Source organism: Echinops telfairi, unplaced genomic scaffold (genome assembly GCF_000313985.2).
Source record: "Echinops telfairi isolate 266 unplaced genomic scaffold, ASM31398v2 ScPeMD7_60;HRSCAF=208, whole genome shotgun sequence".
Classification (NCBI taxonomy): Eukaryota; Metazoa; Chordata; class Mammalia; order Afrosoricida; family Tenrecidae; genus Echinops; species Echinops telfairi.
The window spans coordinates 3807592-3821667 of NW_022103958.1; positions in this window are offsets into that span (position 1 = coordinate 3807592).

The window sequence follows — 14076 nt, forward strand, 5'->3', positions numbered from 1 at the left end:
GCCCCCTAGACCTCTCCACTGATTCCCTACTCCGCGCCGGCATGTTGTCTTCACACCTTGGAGCACTGGGTTGAAGTTTGGTGCCTCTGGCTTTCTGATGGCCGAGACACTACTTGTGAGATTAGTTTGGACCATGGCTGCTTTTGGCAGATGAAAGCTACACTCAAAGCCAAGGCTGACAACCCAAGTTGTCAGACCACAGGAGGGAACAGGTTTTTACCCTTTTTTTGCTTCAGGTCATTTCAGGCTTTGGGGGACTTCAAACACTGATGGTAGGGAGGAGTTTGGAGGATGTGAAATAAGTTTGTGTTTCTTCTGCTCCGTTAGCCACTGCTATCTTCATGGATCTGACACTCTATTTATCTGACAGTGCACTTAGTACTGCTTCGCCAGGGAAAATCACACAAAACAAGCCTGGTGCATCAGCACTTTCATTGTGTGCTGGGTTGAGCCTGCTTCACATGGTCACATCCCCTTTGAATCCAGTATTCCCTCTCCTTCCCCAGGCCTGCCTGTTTCCGGGGCACTTCCCAAGTGTGCCCCTGAGCTCCTGTCTCTGTACTTCATGTTTTGTGGGCCCTGGACACTAAAATCGTGTGTATTTGTGGATCAGACAAGTGCAGCAAGTGACTATCTTTGGCTTTGGCAGGCGAGGGTGCTGTGATGGCTTCGTTTAAGTTGGATTTCCTTCCAGAAATGATGGTGGATCATTGCTCTTTGAATGCCGGTCCCATGTAAGTATTTCTGTTGTCTGATTGCCCTGTTTTCTTTGTTATATGATGAACTGGTCTCTTTCCTTAAAAAAGGGAAGAAAAAATTTGGCAAGGAAGCGAAAGCCTGGATTCTCAAGCCATTGTTGTTTTCTATTGTAGCCTGGTCCTGCCGCATTTCTGCTGGTTTCCTCAAGGCTGTAGCTAAATTCTTTACAACAGAGCGCACTGGGTGCACTTGGTGTGAGAGCAAAGGACCACGTTAGCCCAAGAGTGCTGCTTCCAGTTTCTTCAAGCTGTGGTGCTTTCCCATCTGATAGATTCCCAACATACTTTTTTAGCTGTAGCTTTTGTGCTTTGGGTTGAGTATTCAAGGGAGATGGGTTTGTTTTCTAAATTAGCTGACAAGATCTCACCCCACAGAGGGCATTGGTAGCCAGTATGTATTTAGTATTGTGAACAGCATTCTATAAAGACATGCAAAGACTGACGCTGGCCTTTGATGTTTTTCCCAGTCTAATTGAAAATGCAACTCAGCACATGGTTTCAGGAACATCAGATGGCCCCCCAAATGAAACAGGATCAATCTTGATGGGCAGCTTGTCCAAATAAATTTTGGAAGGACACATCAGCGCTTCCATTCTCACTTGCTTTGACCACGCTTCAAAGTATCTTGGAACCTCAAACGAACAAGTCTAGTGTTATTCAGAGCCAAGAATATGAAATGGTAGACGAACCCCTCAATAACAGGTGTTAGTACAAGCCTTTGAGCTCAGGCTTCCATGTGCAAATCAGCCTGCCTTGGGATTAGGGGAAACAGGTGTTGATAACAGCAGATACTGAGCAGCTCTGTGGAATCATTTTTTTATTTTTTTGGGGGGGGGGTGGGGGTTGTCGCTCAAAGTTAGCTGGCCTGTTCTTTTGAAATAGATCCCATGCCTTCTCTATAGTCTCGTGAATGAAAAGTAATTCAAATGAGCCTTTGTGTGATGGGTCTTTACCTCTGAATTTTTATTAGTAGACATTGTAAAATTACATTTTAATATCACCATAAAGACTTAATACATAAAGGCATCCTGGTGGATGCCAGATATATGATTCCTACCTAGATAGAGCATTTTGTGGCTCAATCTCACTCTGCTTTGCTATTCCCCGAAGTCCTACTCTCTCTCTCTTTTTTTTAAATCATTTTATTGGGGGCCCGTACAACTCTTTTCACATTCCATGTGTATGGATTGTGAGAAGAGTTGTACATTGTACATTTGTTGCCATCATTATTCTCAAAACATTTTCTTTCTATTTGAGTCGGATGTCTCCCTTCACCCACTTTTCTGTTGTCCTTCCCCCAGGGAGGGGGTTATATATGTAGATCATTGTGATCGGTTCCCCCTTTCTCTCCCACCTTCCCCTTCCCCTCCCGGTATCTCTATTCTCATTGGACCTGAGGGGTTTATCTGTCCTGGATTCCCTTTGTTTCCAGTTCTTAACTGTGCCAGTGTACATCCTCTGGTCTAGCCGGATTTGTAAGGTAGAATTGGGATCATGATAGTGCAGGCAGGGGGTGGGCAGAGGAAGCATTAAAGAACTAGAGGAAAGTTGTATGTTTCATCGGTTCTCTACTGCACCCCAAAGCCCTGCTCAGACACAGGTTGTCCTCATCCTGTTTCCTCATCTTTTAGAGGGTGGATTAATTCAGGGTTCCATGTGGCCTACGGGCCACTTCATGGAAGGCACTTAGCATATGAAAAATTCAGATTCACATCCAGAAACTCTTCTAGTACTAGAATTTGTAGTTTAACAAGTGTCCCATGTGACATCTGACCCCTTTCTTTTTTTTGAATAAGCAATAATTCCATTCCCTCTTAACAGCCTCTGTAACCACCACTTACTTTTGCCTCAGTGCATTTCCCTACTCTACATAGTTGATGGAAGTGTGCCTATAAATTTAGAGCGATGTAAGCTTTATTAATAGACAAGATTGATGGTTATAATTGTGTGTCAGACACCTGTAGTTCAGCCATGGTCTTGGTGTGCTGGCCTCGAACACGAAGGCCCCAGAAGTGGCACAGCCCTCATTGGGTATGGACCCGAATCTTCTTCAGGCATTCCCAAATCTTCATGGAGCTTATTGTCTAGATCGTTGGCCAGGACTGACTTCACATGCCCCCCTTCACATCTTTCTGACTGGTTAAGAACCATTTAGAATCTTGTGCTGCTGTGGATTCTGGTGATGGTGATCATGCATCCTCTGGGAGCTCTTTTGGTGAGCTCCATGTTTGCTTTCCTCAGCACCACGGGCTCATATCTTTGCCCCACACCCTTAATGGTGTGATGAAAAAGGCTGTTTTCCTCCACCCTTCGATGTTACTGTTGAGTACTTGCAAAATATGCTGAACTTCTCGGGCATCACTAGCGATAGGGTGGCAGCAGCAGCATGTAGGCCTTTGGTGGACGAGGACACTTTTTTGACGGGCTGACCTCACTTGGCATAGTGGTTTCATCCATGTGTTAGCAAGTGTCAGCACTCCCTCTTTTTTATGACTCACAAATATCTCATTGTATGTATATGCCACATTTTGTTTATTCATTCATCTATTATTGTTAGACACGCTTAGTTTCTGCTTGTTGGCTCTTGGGAAGAATGCGAAATGTTCATGTACAAATACTGTGCATGATTCCCTGATTTCAGTTCTTTTGGGTCTCTACTTGAAGCTGGAATGGTTAGGTCTTGTGGTGATTCTATGGATAACCTACTGAAAAACTGCCAAATGTTTTTCACAGTGGCCATGCCATTTTACATTCCCACCTGCAATGAGCTAGGGCTCCAATGTTATTACATCCTTGCCAATGCATGTTATTTTCTGTTGGTAACCAGTCCAAAGAGTCAGAAGTGGTATCTTATTATGGTTTTTCTGTATGATCACGGATAACATCGTTTCATGTGCTTTACTGGCCTTTTTTATCATCTTGGGAGAAATGTCTGTTTAAGTCCTTTGTCCATTTTTTAGTTGAGTTTGTCTTCTTGTTGTTGAGTTGTATTTCGTGTGTATATATCATTGATACTAAATAGACCCTTTAAAAATATTTTCTCCCAAGTGGGTTAAGGGAGACCTCGGTCAGTGTAAGACATGAAAAAAATAATAAATTATCAAGGGTGAGGGAGAGGGAAAATGAGGAGCTGATACCAAGGGCTCAAGTAGAAAGAAAATGCTTTGAGAATGATGATGGCAACAAATATACAAATTGCTTGACACAATAGATGGATGTATGGATTGTGATAAGAGCTGTACAAGCCCCCAATAAAATGACACACACACACACACACACACACACACACACACACACACACACAAAATCTCCCATTCTGTAGGTTACCTTTTCTTTCTTGATGATGTCCCCTGATGCACAGAAGTTTTAGATTTTGATGAAATTCATTTAGTTCTCTCTTTCTTTTTGGTTTATGCTTCTGGTGTCACATATAAGAATCTATGGTCAAAAACTGGGTCCTGACATTTTACTCCTGTATTTTCTTCTAAAAATGTTATGCCTTTATCTCATATATTTAAATCATTGACCCATTTTGTTAGTTTTCATGAATGGTATAAAGTATTGGTCTAGGCTCATTCTTTTGTATGTAGAGAGTTTCCTAGTAACATTTATATGCCCTCTTCTGCTTTCATTCACTGATCTATCTTTATACCAGCAACATACTGTTTTAAGTACTGCAGTTTTATAGTGCATTTTTAAATTGGAAAGTGTTAAGTACTGCTTTTGTTTCCTTTTCAAGATTGTTTTGGCTCTTCATAGCCCCTTGCAATTCCATGTGAATTTGAAGACCAGCTTTCCTATTTCTGTAAAGTGTTACTCAATCTGTAGATCCTTTTGGATAGTATTGGCATTTTAACAGAATTAATGTTCCAACTCACAAACATGGAATGTCTTTTCATTCAGTTTGGTCTTTAATTTTTCAAGGAGTCAAGGTCAGCTGTTCAAGCCCACCAGCTGCTCCTTGGGAGAAAGATGAGGCATTCTGGTCTGACAAAGATTTACAGCCTCAGTTTGAAACCCCTACATAGGATTTGCAGTGAGTCAGAATCAACTCAATGACAGTGGGTTTCGTTTAGCAACAGCACTTTATCATTTTCCATATACAAATCATTCATCTGCATAGTTAAATTTATTCCCAAGAAGTTTATTCTTTGGATACTATTAGAAATGAAGTTGTTTTCTTAGTTTTCTTTTTAGATTGTCCATTGCGGGTATCCATCAAGTCATTCTGAGTAGAGCTAATAGGGACTAGTACCCCGTTATTTAACTTCTTCTTTTTTTTTTTTAAATTATTGAGGGCTCGTACATTTCTTATCACAATCCATATACATCCATTGAGTCAAGCACCTATGTACACCTGTTGCCCTCATCAATCTCAAAACATTTGCCCTCTACTTTAGCCCTCAATATCATTTGCTCATTTCCCCCTCCCTCCCCCTTCCCTCCTGAACTCTTCATAATTCATAAATTATTATAGTTTTGTCATAAGCTACACTGTCCGACGTCTCCCTCCGCCCTCTTCTCTGCTGTCCATCCCCCAGGAAGGAGGCTATACTTAGATTCTTGTAATTGGTTTCCCTCTTCTACCCCACATTCCCTTCACCCTCCAGGCCTCGCCCCTCTCACCACTGGTCCTGAAGGAGTCATCTATCCTGGATTCCCTTATTTAACTTTTCTGAGTGCATTTGCATCTATGTTAGTTACCCAGCTTCACAAAAGTTTTATGAGGCTAATAGGCATGGGCTATTGCCCCTGTTTACAGAGTTACAAGTTACAACTTGAGAGAGACTGCAGTTGACTTGCGTAAAGACAGTTGGAAGAGCTCTCGTGGTCCAGTGTCTGAGCCCATGCTTGAAGGAGAAAATGCAGCAGTCTTCTTCCATAAAGAACCCCGACGGGGCGCTTCTGCTTGGTTACAACTTCGTGACCATGGGCAAAGACAGTTGCTGTCAACCCCAGTCTTAGCAAGTTTATTGATATACTGTTTACTTTTCCCCACATTGCAAGTGTTTGATGTCCTTCCTATGGGCACTTTATGGGGAAACACCATAAAAGAACACCATAGTAACGAGCTGGGCAGAAGAAAGTTCTTGTGACCGATGTGTTTTGCCACCGTTTTCTTGGATTCTCAGCTCTTTGCCTTACACCACTTTAGCAAGAGGTTTGACATCAGTTTTCTCCCTGACATAAAGCACTTGCCTGCAAATGTGATCTCGCAATGTCTTATTTCACATGTTCTTTACAACAGCGAAGAGGTGGCAGAAGAGCTCTGGAAAGGGGCTTGGGTTCCAGTTCTTATCCGTGTTTATAAACAGTGTACTCTGATGAATTTTCAGCTTCCACTGGGTGCTCTTGCTTTGCTTACATCTTAGGATATGGGTGTTCTCCAGGGTTTGTGTTTCAAGCCTTTAAAAAAAAAAAAAAAAAAGCTCTACTTAAGGGTGGGGGCCTCAGATGTGCTTCTCAAATGATCAGATCTTTGTGATTATCCCCCCTATGTCTCCTGAGCTCTGTGACTTGGTTCCAAACTGCCTTTGATCCATTGATCCCTCAGATTGCCCTCACTAAACCCGGATGTATCAGTAACTTCTTCCTCTTCCTGCCTCTCCTTACCCAGTGAATCCAATTTTTTAAATCCCTCTGCACTGCCTGAAACTAGTCTCTAAATCAGTGGTTCTCAGCCTTCCTAGTGCCATGACCCTGTAATACAGTTCCTCATGCTGTGACCCACCACCATAAAATTATTTTTGTTGCTACTTCATAACTGTAATTTTGCTACTGTTACGAATCGGGTGACCCCTGTGAAAGGGTCATTCGACACCTCCCCCAAGGGGCCGCGACCCACAAATTGAGAACGGCTGCTCTGAATGCTTAGAAGCTAGTTTGTTATAGCCTCTCAGTCACTGTGTTTCTTCACTCGATTTCAGATGATTACTACCAGTTGCCTCTAAAAAGACAAGTCTGCTTGTTTTCTGGTTCTGAAATATTAGAATCAAGCCCAAATCCATCTTTATAACAGGGAAAGCCCTTCACAGGGCCTTTCCAACCCACCTCTTTATTTGTGAATATTTTTCTTTTTTCTCATCTTTTTTAACGCTTCCCTCTTTTTCTTTAAAAACAAATTTTTTATTTAAATTCAAGGAAGCCCCTTTCTTTGTACTTTCAAATGTTATCTCACTCTTCTTTCACCTCCCTTTTAAGTTCTTACCATTGTTTCATTAGGAGGCTTGATGGCATAGTGAGTTATGCTTTGAGCTACTAACTGTAACATCAACAGTTCAAAACTGCCAGCCACCCCACAGGATAAATATGAGGCTTTTAACACCCAACACAAGTTAGAGCCTTGGAAACCCATAGGGGCAGTTCTACCCTGAGTCTGAATCAACTTAATGGCGGTGAGTTTTTTGTTTTTATGTATTGTTTTATTGCCCTTTCTGTGGGCTTTCATGCCGCCAAGCTTTAACCCTCTTTCCACTTGTTCAGTCCGTTCAAAATCCTTCAATATGGTAACTCAAGACTAGAATGTTGTTTTCCTTCAGTTTTTTCAGCTTGAGAAATGTTCCCTTTTGGTTTTCTAACTCCAGGTGTTCTCAAACTACCCTTTGAAATCTTTACTTCATCATTTCTTTTGTTTTCCCAAAAAGCTGCTGTACATTAAGAGCAAGTTCAAGCCTCAAGTTGTAATATATTGGAGAAGTCTATGGGCAAAATACTGAATGACGCAAGAACCTTCAAAAGAAGATGGAAAAAATATAAAGTCACTGTACCAAAGAGAATTTGTCTTTGTTCAGCTGTTTCGGGAGGTAGCATATATAACCAAGAATTGATGATATTGAAAGAGGATGTTCAAACTACCCCTGAAGGTGAAAAATATGGTCTAAGAATGAATGCAAAGGCTGGAAGTACTCACTTGTCTGTTTTGAGAAATTTGGCCAACTGACTGAAAGAGCATTGTACTTTGCCCATTCCAAAGAAAGGCAATCTAGCAGAATGTGGAAGTTATGGAACACAATGACATCCCAGGCCAGTAACAGTTCACAAACAGTTGCAGCCACACAGCAACGGGAATTCAAACTGGGTACAGAAGAAGATGTAGAACATGACATCAGATAAACCCTGGCTGAAAGCAGAGAGAATAAATCAGTCTGCCTTGCTCCCTCTTGCTCACCCCCCAACCCCCTCTCACACACAACTATGCAAAAATACTTGACTGTGAAGATCATAACAAATCACAGGTAAGGCTTTTTAGAGCACTTAACTATGCTGTGCAGAACCTGTATGGGTATTTCTGGTTTAAAATCATGAAAGATATGTGGCCAGATTATATCTTTTAAACATATTTACTTAGTCTGTGTGCTGAGCAAATAATCCGAGAAACTAGACTATATGAAGAACCGTGGCATTGGGATTGAAGGAAGACAAACAACCTGTGATATGCCGGTGACACAACCTTACTTGATAAAAGTGAAGAAGACGTCACTTTGAGGTGTGCATCCTGAAGAAGATCAAAAATACTGCCTTCAGCGTGGATTACACCTCAGTAGCAGCATCATATTAAACTGAACATATTCAATTAGTTAAGGATTTCATTTTACCTTGGTTCTACTATCAGGGCGCATGGAAGCATCTTATCTCATTGCCATTGAGTCAATTCTGACTCATAATGACCCTGTAGTAGAGTAGAACTGACCCTGTGGGTTTCTGAGGCTATGCATCTTTGGGAGCAAACAACCTCATCTTTCTTCTGCTCTTAGAAGCAGGAGTCAAGAAATCAAGACTTATTTTACTGAGCAAATCTGCCGCACAAGATCTCTGAAGCGTTAGTGCAGTTGTCACTCTGAAGACTAAGGTGCACCAGACAGACCCCAAGCCATGGTACTTTCAGCGGTCTCATTTGCATGTGAAAATTGAACAACGGGTCAGGAAGGCCTTAGAAGAATAGGGTGAAGATTAGGAGCTGCCAGAAGAAGCAGTAACCCTGTGTTGGAAGAATTCTCCTTAGTAGGGAGGATGATGAGATTTCATGCTTTGGGCATGTTAACAAGAGGGACCAATACTTGGAAAAGGACATCATGCTTATTAAAGTAGAGGGCCAGTAGAGGAAGTACTCTATAAGAACCTGCAAGAAGATGGCTTGACATAGTGACTGCAACAATCAGTTCAGACATAACAGGGATTGTAAAGATGGCACAGGTCTAGGCCGCTGTGTTTTATTCCGTTGTACATAGATTTGGCACCAACTTGATGGAACCTAACAGCAGCGATCTTTATGGGAGCTGATTGCTGGGTCATTTCTCCCAGGGAGCCACTGGGTGTTTTCAAACTTCTGACTTTTTTGCTAGCACCCAGATGCTTAACCATTGTGCCACCAGGCCCTAGGTGACCATCACTCTACTTTCTGCCTTACATTTGCATTCTGAACGTTTCATCTAAATGCAGTCACTGTGGGCTGCTGTGATAGCTTCCTTCTCTTGATGGGATGTTCTCAAGGCCCCTGCTATCTTCTCCCTCAGCCCTTCTCAGCGTGTCTTTGCTCACTTATCTGTAGTTACAGCTGTCCTACTTCTGACTTCAGCTGCTTCCAGCAGCTGTTTCTGCAGAGTGGAACTTTCTGTGATGAGAAAAACGTTCTCTATTTCTGCTGTTCAATGTGGGTGTAGTTGCCACTAGCCACATGTAACTAGTTTGACTGAAGAACCAGGTTTTTCTTTTCGTATGTGATTTTTTTTATGTTTGTAGAGAACTGCACACACTCAAATCTGTGCGCACCCACACTATTGCTATCGAGTCAATTTCTACTTCACTCTATGTAGGGTTTCTTAGGCACTAAATTACGGGAACAGATAGCCTCCTATCTATCTATCTATCTATCTATATCTATCTATCTATCTATCTATCTATCTATCTATCTAGTCAATTTCTACTTCACTCTATGTAGGGTTTCTTAGGCACTAAATTACGGGAACAGATAGCCTCCTATCTATCTATCATCTATCTATCTATCTATCTATCTATCTATCTATCTATCTATCTATCTATCTAATCTAATCTATCTAGTTCTAAGGGGCTGTTGATGGGGTCTCTTTGTAGAGAACACCTCATTTGTCAGCTCAGCGTTTCCCACATGTATAATTCAGTCAAGACAATCACATCAGTCATGGCGTATGATCAAGGATTTGAAGTTTAAAAATTAAAGTTAAATAGCTGTTATGTGCTTTGTGGCTCCTATATTGCTCAGTGCAGCGGTAAAGGAACGAAACCACTTCTCGTGGGGGGCACTATTTTGGGGTCAAGAACTAAGAGAACACTACCATCAAAACCAGCAGTTCAGAATAAACTGTGTCCAAGCCCCGTCTCATACTTTGTAGGGATTTGCTCTTTGCAGTGCCTTTCCCCTGAAATTCTTCCTACCTCCTCACGCCCTCCTTTCTTTCCTTCTATGCTGCAGGCCCCAATTTTCCTTATCCACGATACTCCCAAGCCAGGGACAACAGCACTTCCACAGATTTCCACTCTTATCTCAAAGGAATGACGAGGACTCACTAGGTAGCAGTTCTGAGAGGTGGCTAAGTTCACTGGTTTCAAGTGGGCTTAATAAATATATGTAATTTTCAGTCACTGACAGTGAAGAGCTCACGTCTAGTCGGGTGGCAAGGCATGCATTGGAGTGTGTGCTCTTATTTAGGGATGTATCAAATGAGTGCTGTGACCCGGAACCCTTGACACATCACATTGAGAATCTTCTCTACAGGTTTGAAGTTTTAATGCTTCCATCGAGTTGAGTCTACTGAAATTCTTAAAACAGGGAGGATTGTTCCTTTGGGTTTCCGAGAATTTTCATCTTTTTTTTTTAAATCATTTTATTAGGGGCTCATACAACTCTTATCACAATCCATACATACATCATCGATTGTGTAAAGTGCATTTGTACATTCATTGCCCTCATCATTCTCAAAACATTTCCTCTCCACTTAAGCCTCCACTTTATGAGAGCAGAAAGCCTCTTATTTCTCCGGTGGCTGTTTAAAATGCTGTGGCTACGTTTGACCTTATAGACCACATGCACAGGGATGGGGGAATATTGCTCATCAGCCACAGTAGCAATTGATGAGAAAGATTTTGACTTTTTATATGTATATCTAGGTGAACATGGGTTCCTTCTCTCTCTCTCTCGTAATCTCTGATAGCGCCTCCTCACTTTCTAACTGTGTCTTCAGGAGCTTCCAGGAAAGGCCCCATGTTTGCTTACTCCTCAGCTCACACAGTGGCTAGCTTCTGTGAGCAAGTGTCCCCTAAAGCGGTGGGTGGAACCTGTATGGGTGTGGCTTATTGTGTGATGTCCACCCCACCTGGAACCTGCCTGAAGGCCTTCTTTCTCCCCTGTACTCGCTGATTCTCTTGTAAAATATGCTATTAGAAAAACAAAATTATAAAGCACACACTAGTGTTTCGTGTATCCTTTTGATTGCAGCTTGAGAAGATAAAATCACTTGGTCCGCTTGCTGTATTAAAGCTTATAAAGGCCATGTTTAAAGATGTACCCTGACCTTCGGACCACACTATTTAGCACTGTTGTAGGGCAGCAGTTTGAAACCAACAGCCATTTCTCTAGAGCAGTGGTTCTCAACCTTCCTGATGCGGCGGCCCTTTAATACAGCTCCTCATGTTGTGGTGACACCCCCCACCCCAACTGGCAAATTATTTTCATTGCTACTTCATAACTGTCATTTTGCTACTGTTATGAATCGGATGACCCCTGTGAAAGGGTCACTCTACCCCCAAAGAGGTCACAACCCACAGGTTGAGAACCACTGCTCTAGAGAAAGATGAAGACTTCTGCTCCCATGAAGATGTATAGCCTCATCTCCACATGGAGTTAATTAAATTCTCTCAGACCAGGGATGTGACTAGTCTTGTCCTCTGTGCACTGGGGAGGAGGTTACAGCAGATAGGGGTTGTCAGGTGCTGAGTTGGTTCTGACTCCTAGCCACCCTACAGACAGCAGAAGAACGATCACTCAGTCCTCCACCATCCTCACAGTTGTTTTCATGTTTGAGCCATTGTGTCGATCCATCTTGTCCAGTCCTCTTTTAACTGCCCCTATATTTCCTTCACTGCAGAGATGGCTAGTTTACAACTTAACATCTTATCATTTGTTTTCCTATTTGACTCATGTTTAACTTCTGGTGTTTATTATTTTCTACTTTCTTTTGGATTGAAGCCTACTGTGTTTTACTTTGTTGTTGGTGTTGGGTATTTTGGGGGGTGGGGTATGGTTTTCTTTATATGAAATCCAGGATAGTAAATCTATAGAGACAGTAATCGGACCTGAGGGTTATGGAAGGAGAGATTTGGGAGAATTGGGGCTTAATAATGATACAAGGATGAAAAAAATGTTCAAAAATAGATTGTGGTGATGATTACAAACAGCTCCTCTTAATGTATTAAAACCATTGATTGTATGGTTTACAGATGAGATGTCAATAAAATGGCTAAAAAATTAAAAAAAAAGATATATAGCCTCAGAAACCCACAGGGGCCGTTCTACTTTGTCCTATAGAGTCCCTGAATTGCAGCTGACTCGATGACACTGAGTTTGGTTTGAAAGGGCAATGTTTTGCCCTATCTATTGTATAAAGAAAGACCTCTTTAAAATATTGAAGAGCAAGCAAGGATGTCACTGAGGATTAAGGGTGCATCTGACCCAAGCCATGATGTTTTTAGTCATCTCATATGCATATGAAAGGTGGGCATTGAATAAGGAAGACACGAATAATTGATACATTTGAGTCACGATATTCACACAGAATATTGAAAATAACATAGACCACCAGAATAACAAACAAATCTGTCATGAAAGAAGTACAATCGGAATGTTCCTTAGAAGTGAAAATCATGAGACTCCATTGCACGTCCTTTGGACATATTGTCAGGAAAGACCAATCCCTGGAGAAGAGACATTATGCTTGGCAAAGAAGAGAGGCAGCAAAAAAGAGGAAGGCCCTTAAAAGAGATGGCTTGATGGAGTAGCTGCAACAATGGGCTCAAACGTAGCAAGTGTGAGGCTGGTGGCAGCCCGGCTCTGCTTCCTTCTGTTGTGCGTGGGGTCACTGTGAGTCAGAGCTGGACCAATGACACTTAGCAAGGACAAGAGGAGTCTTCTGGCTGTCAAATCGGTGACCATAGGGGAAGGGTGTTGACGGAGTAAGTGAACATAGAGTAGGATTTTTTTTGGTGGGGGGTGGGTAGGGAGGATGGGGAGTACGTTTGGGGCTTCAAAAAGTTCATATAAAAAATCCATTATCTTTCTCAATCTCCTTCAGAAGAAGGAAAGAGAATATTCTGTTTAGAATCTGGAGTTTGCATTGACTTTCTGGATAAGTTATAATACACAGATATTAACTGTATTATGCGTTTACACTGGAGAATGATGTCGAAAGTTGAGAAATGGCCCACAAACATAGATGGAAGGCACAGTCTAGGGGCAGTTAATTAGCTCCAGTGTCGGACAAGTTAATGAACCCTTGCCTCCTTTAGGAAGTAGCTGTCAGCTTCCATATTATCAGAACATATTTTGAGCACGATTTGTTAATCCTTCCCAGAATAGAAATACGATTAAAGATTAGCAATATTTTATTAAAACTGGTAATTAAAGTTGCCGGGGGCAGGTTCTAGGGAGTGATGCTCATTGTCTCATTAGTCTTGGGGCTTTTATATACTGGAATTGTGGTTTCTGTTGGCACATTAGAATTAGGCTTCCAAAAGCAGCTATAACAGACTTTGCAATGACCTGCCACAGATGGTTTTAAATTAGTAGATTTAAGAAAAACCAATAAAACAATGCATTCCAAACACTGAAAAAACTGGAGGGTAAATCAGATACATAGGAGGGGTGAGGGCTGAGCTTCAGTTGGAATGTCGCTTAAAAAAGCTACTCCACGCAGGGCCCCTGGCGATGAAAAGACTTTGTATTATAGCCCACAATCCAGGGGAAGTATAGATATCTGCTTTTTCAGGCTCCTCTTCCATCCCAATCATTCTACTTGGGGAAGCATTGGTTTAGGTGACTGCCAAGCTTAAGTTTGACAGAAGGACTTTGAAATAGATTCTTAATAGAAATATTTCTATTAAGTAGTAGCATGAAGGTATCAAAATGTGAATATTAAAAGTTTGGTATGATAAGGATTGGCGGCATATGTGGACATTATGGGATTTGCGTTTAATAAAGAATCTTCATTGTTAGAGTCATCGGTATTTTGGCTAACTGAAAAACAAAAAAGCTAGAGTGATGGCAACATTGTTTATATTCCTCATAATC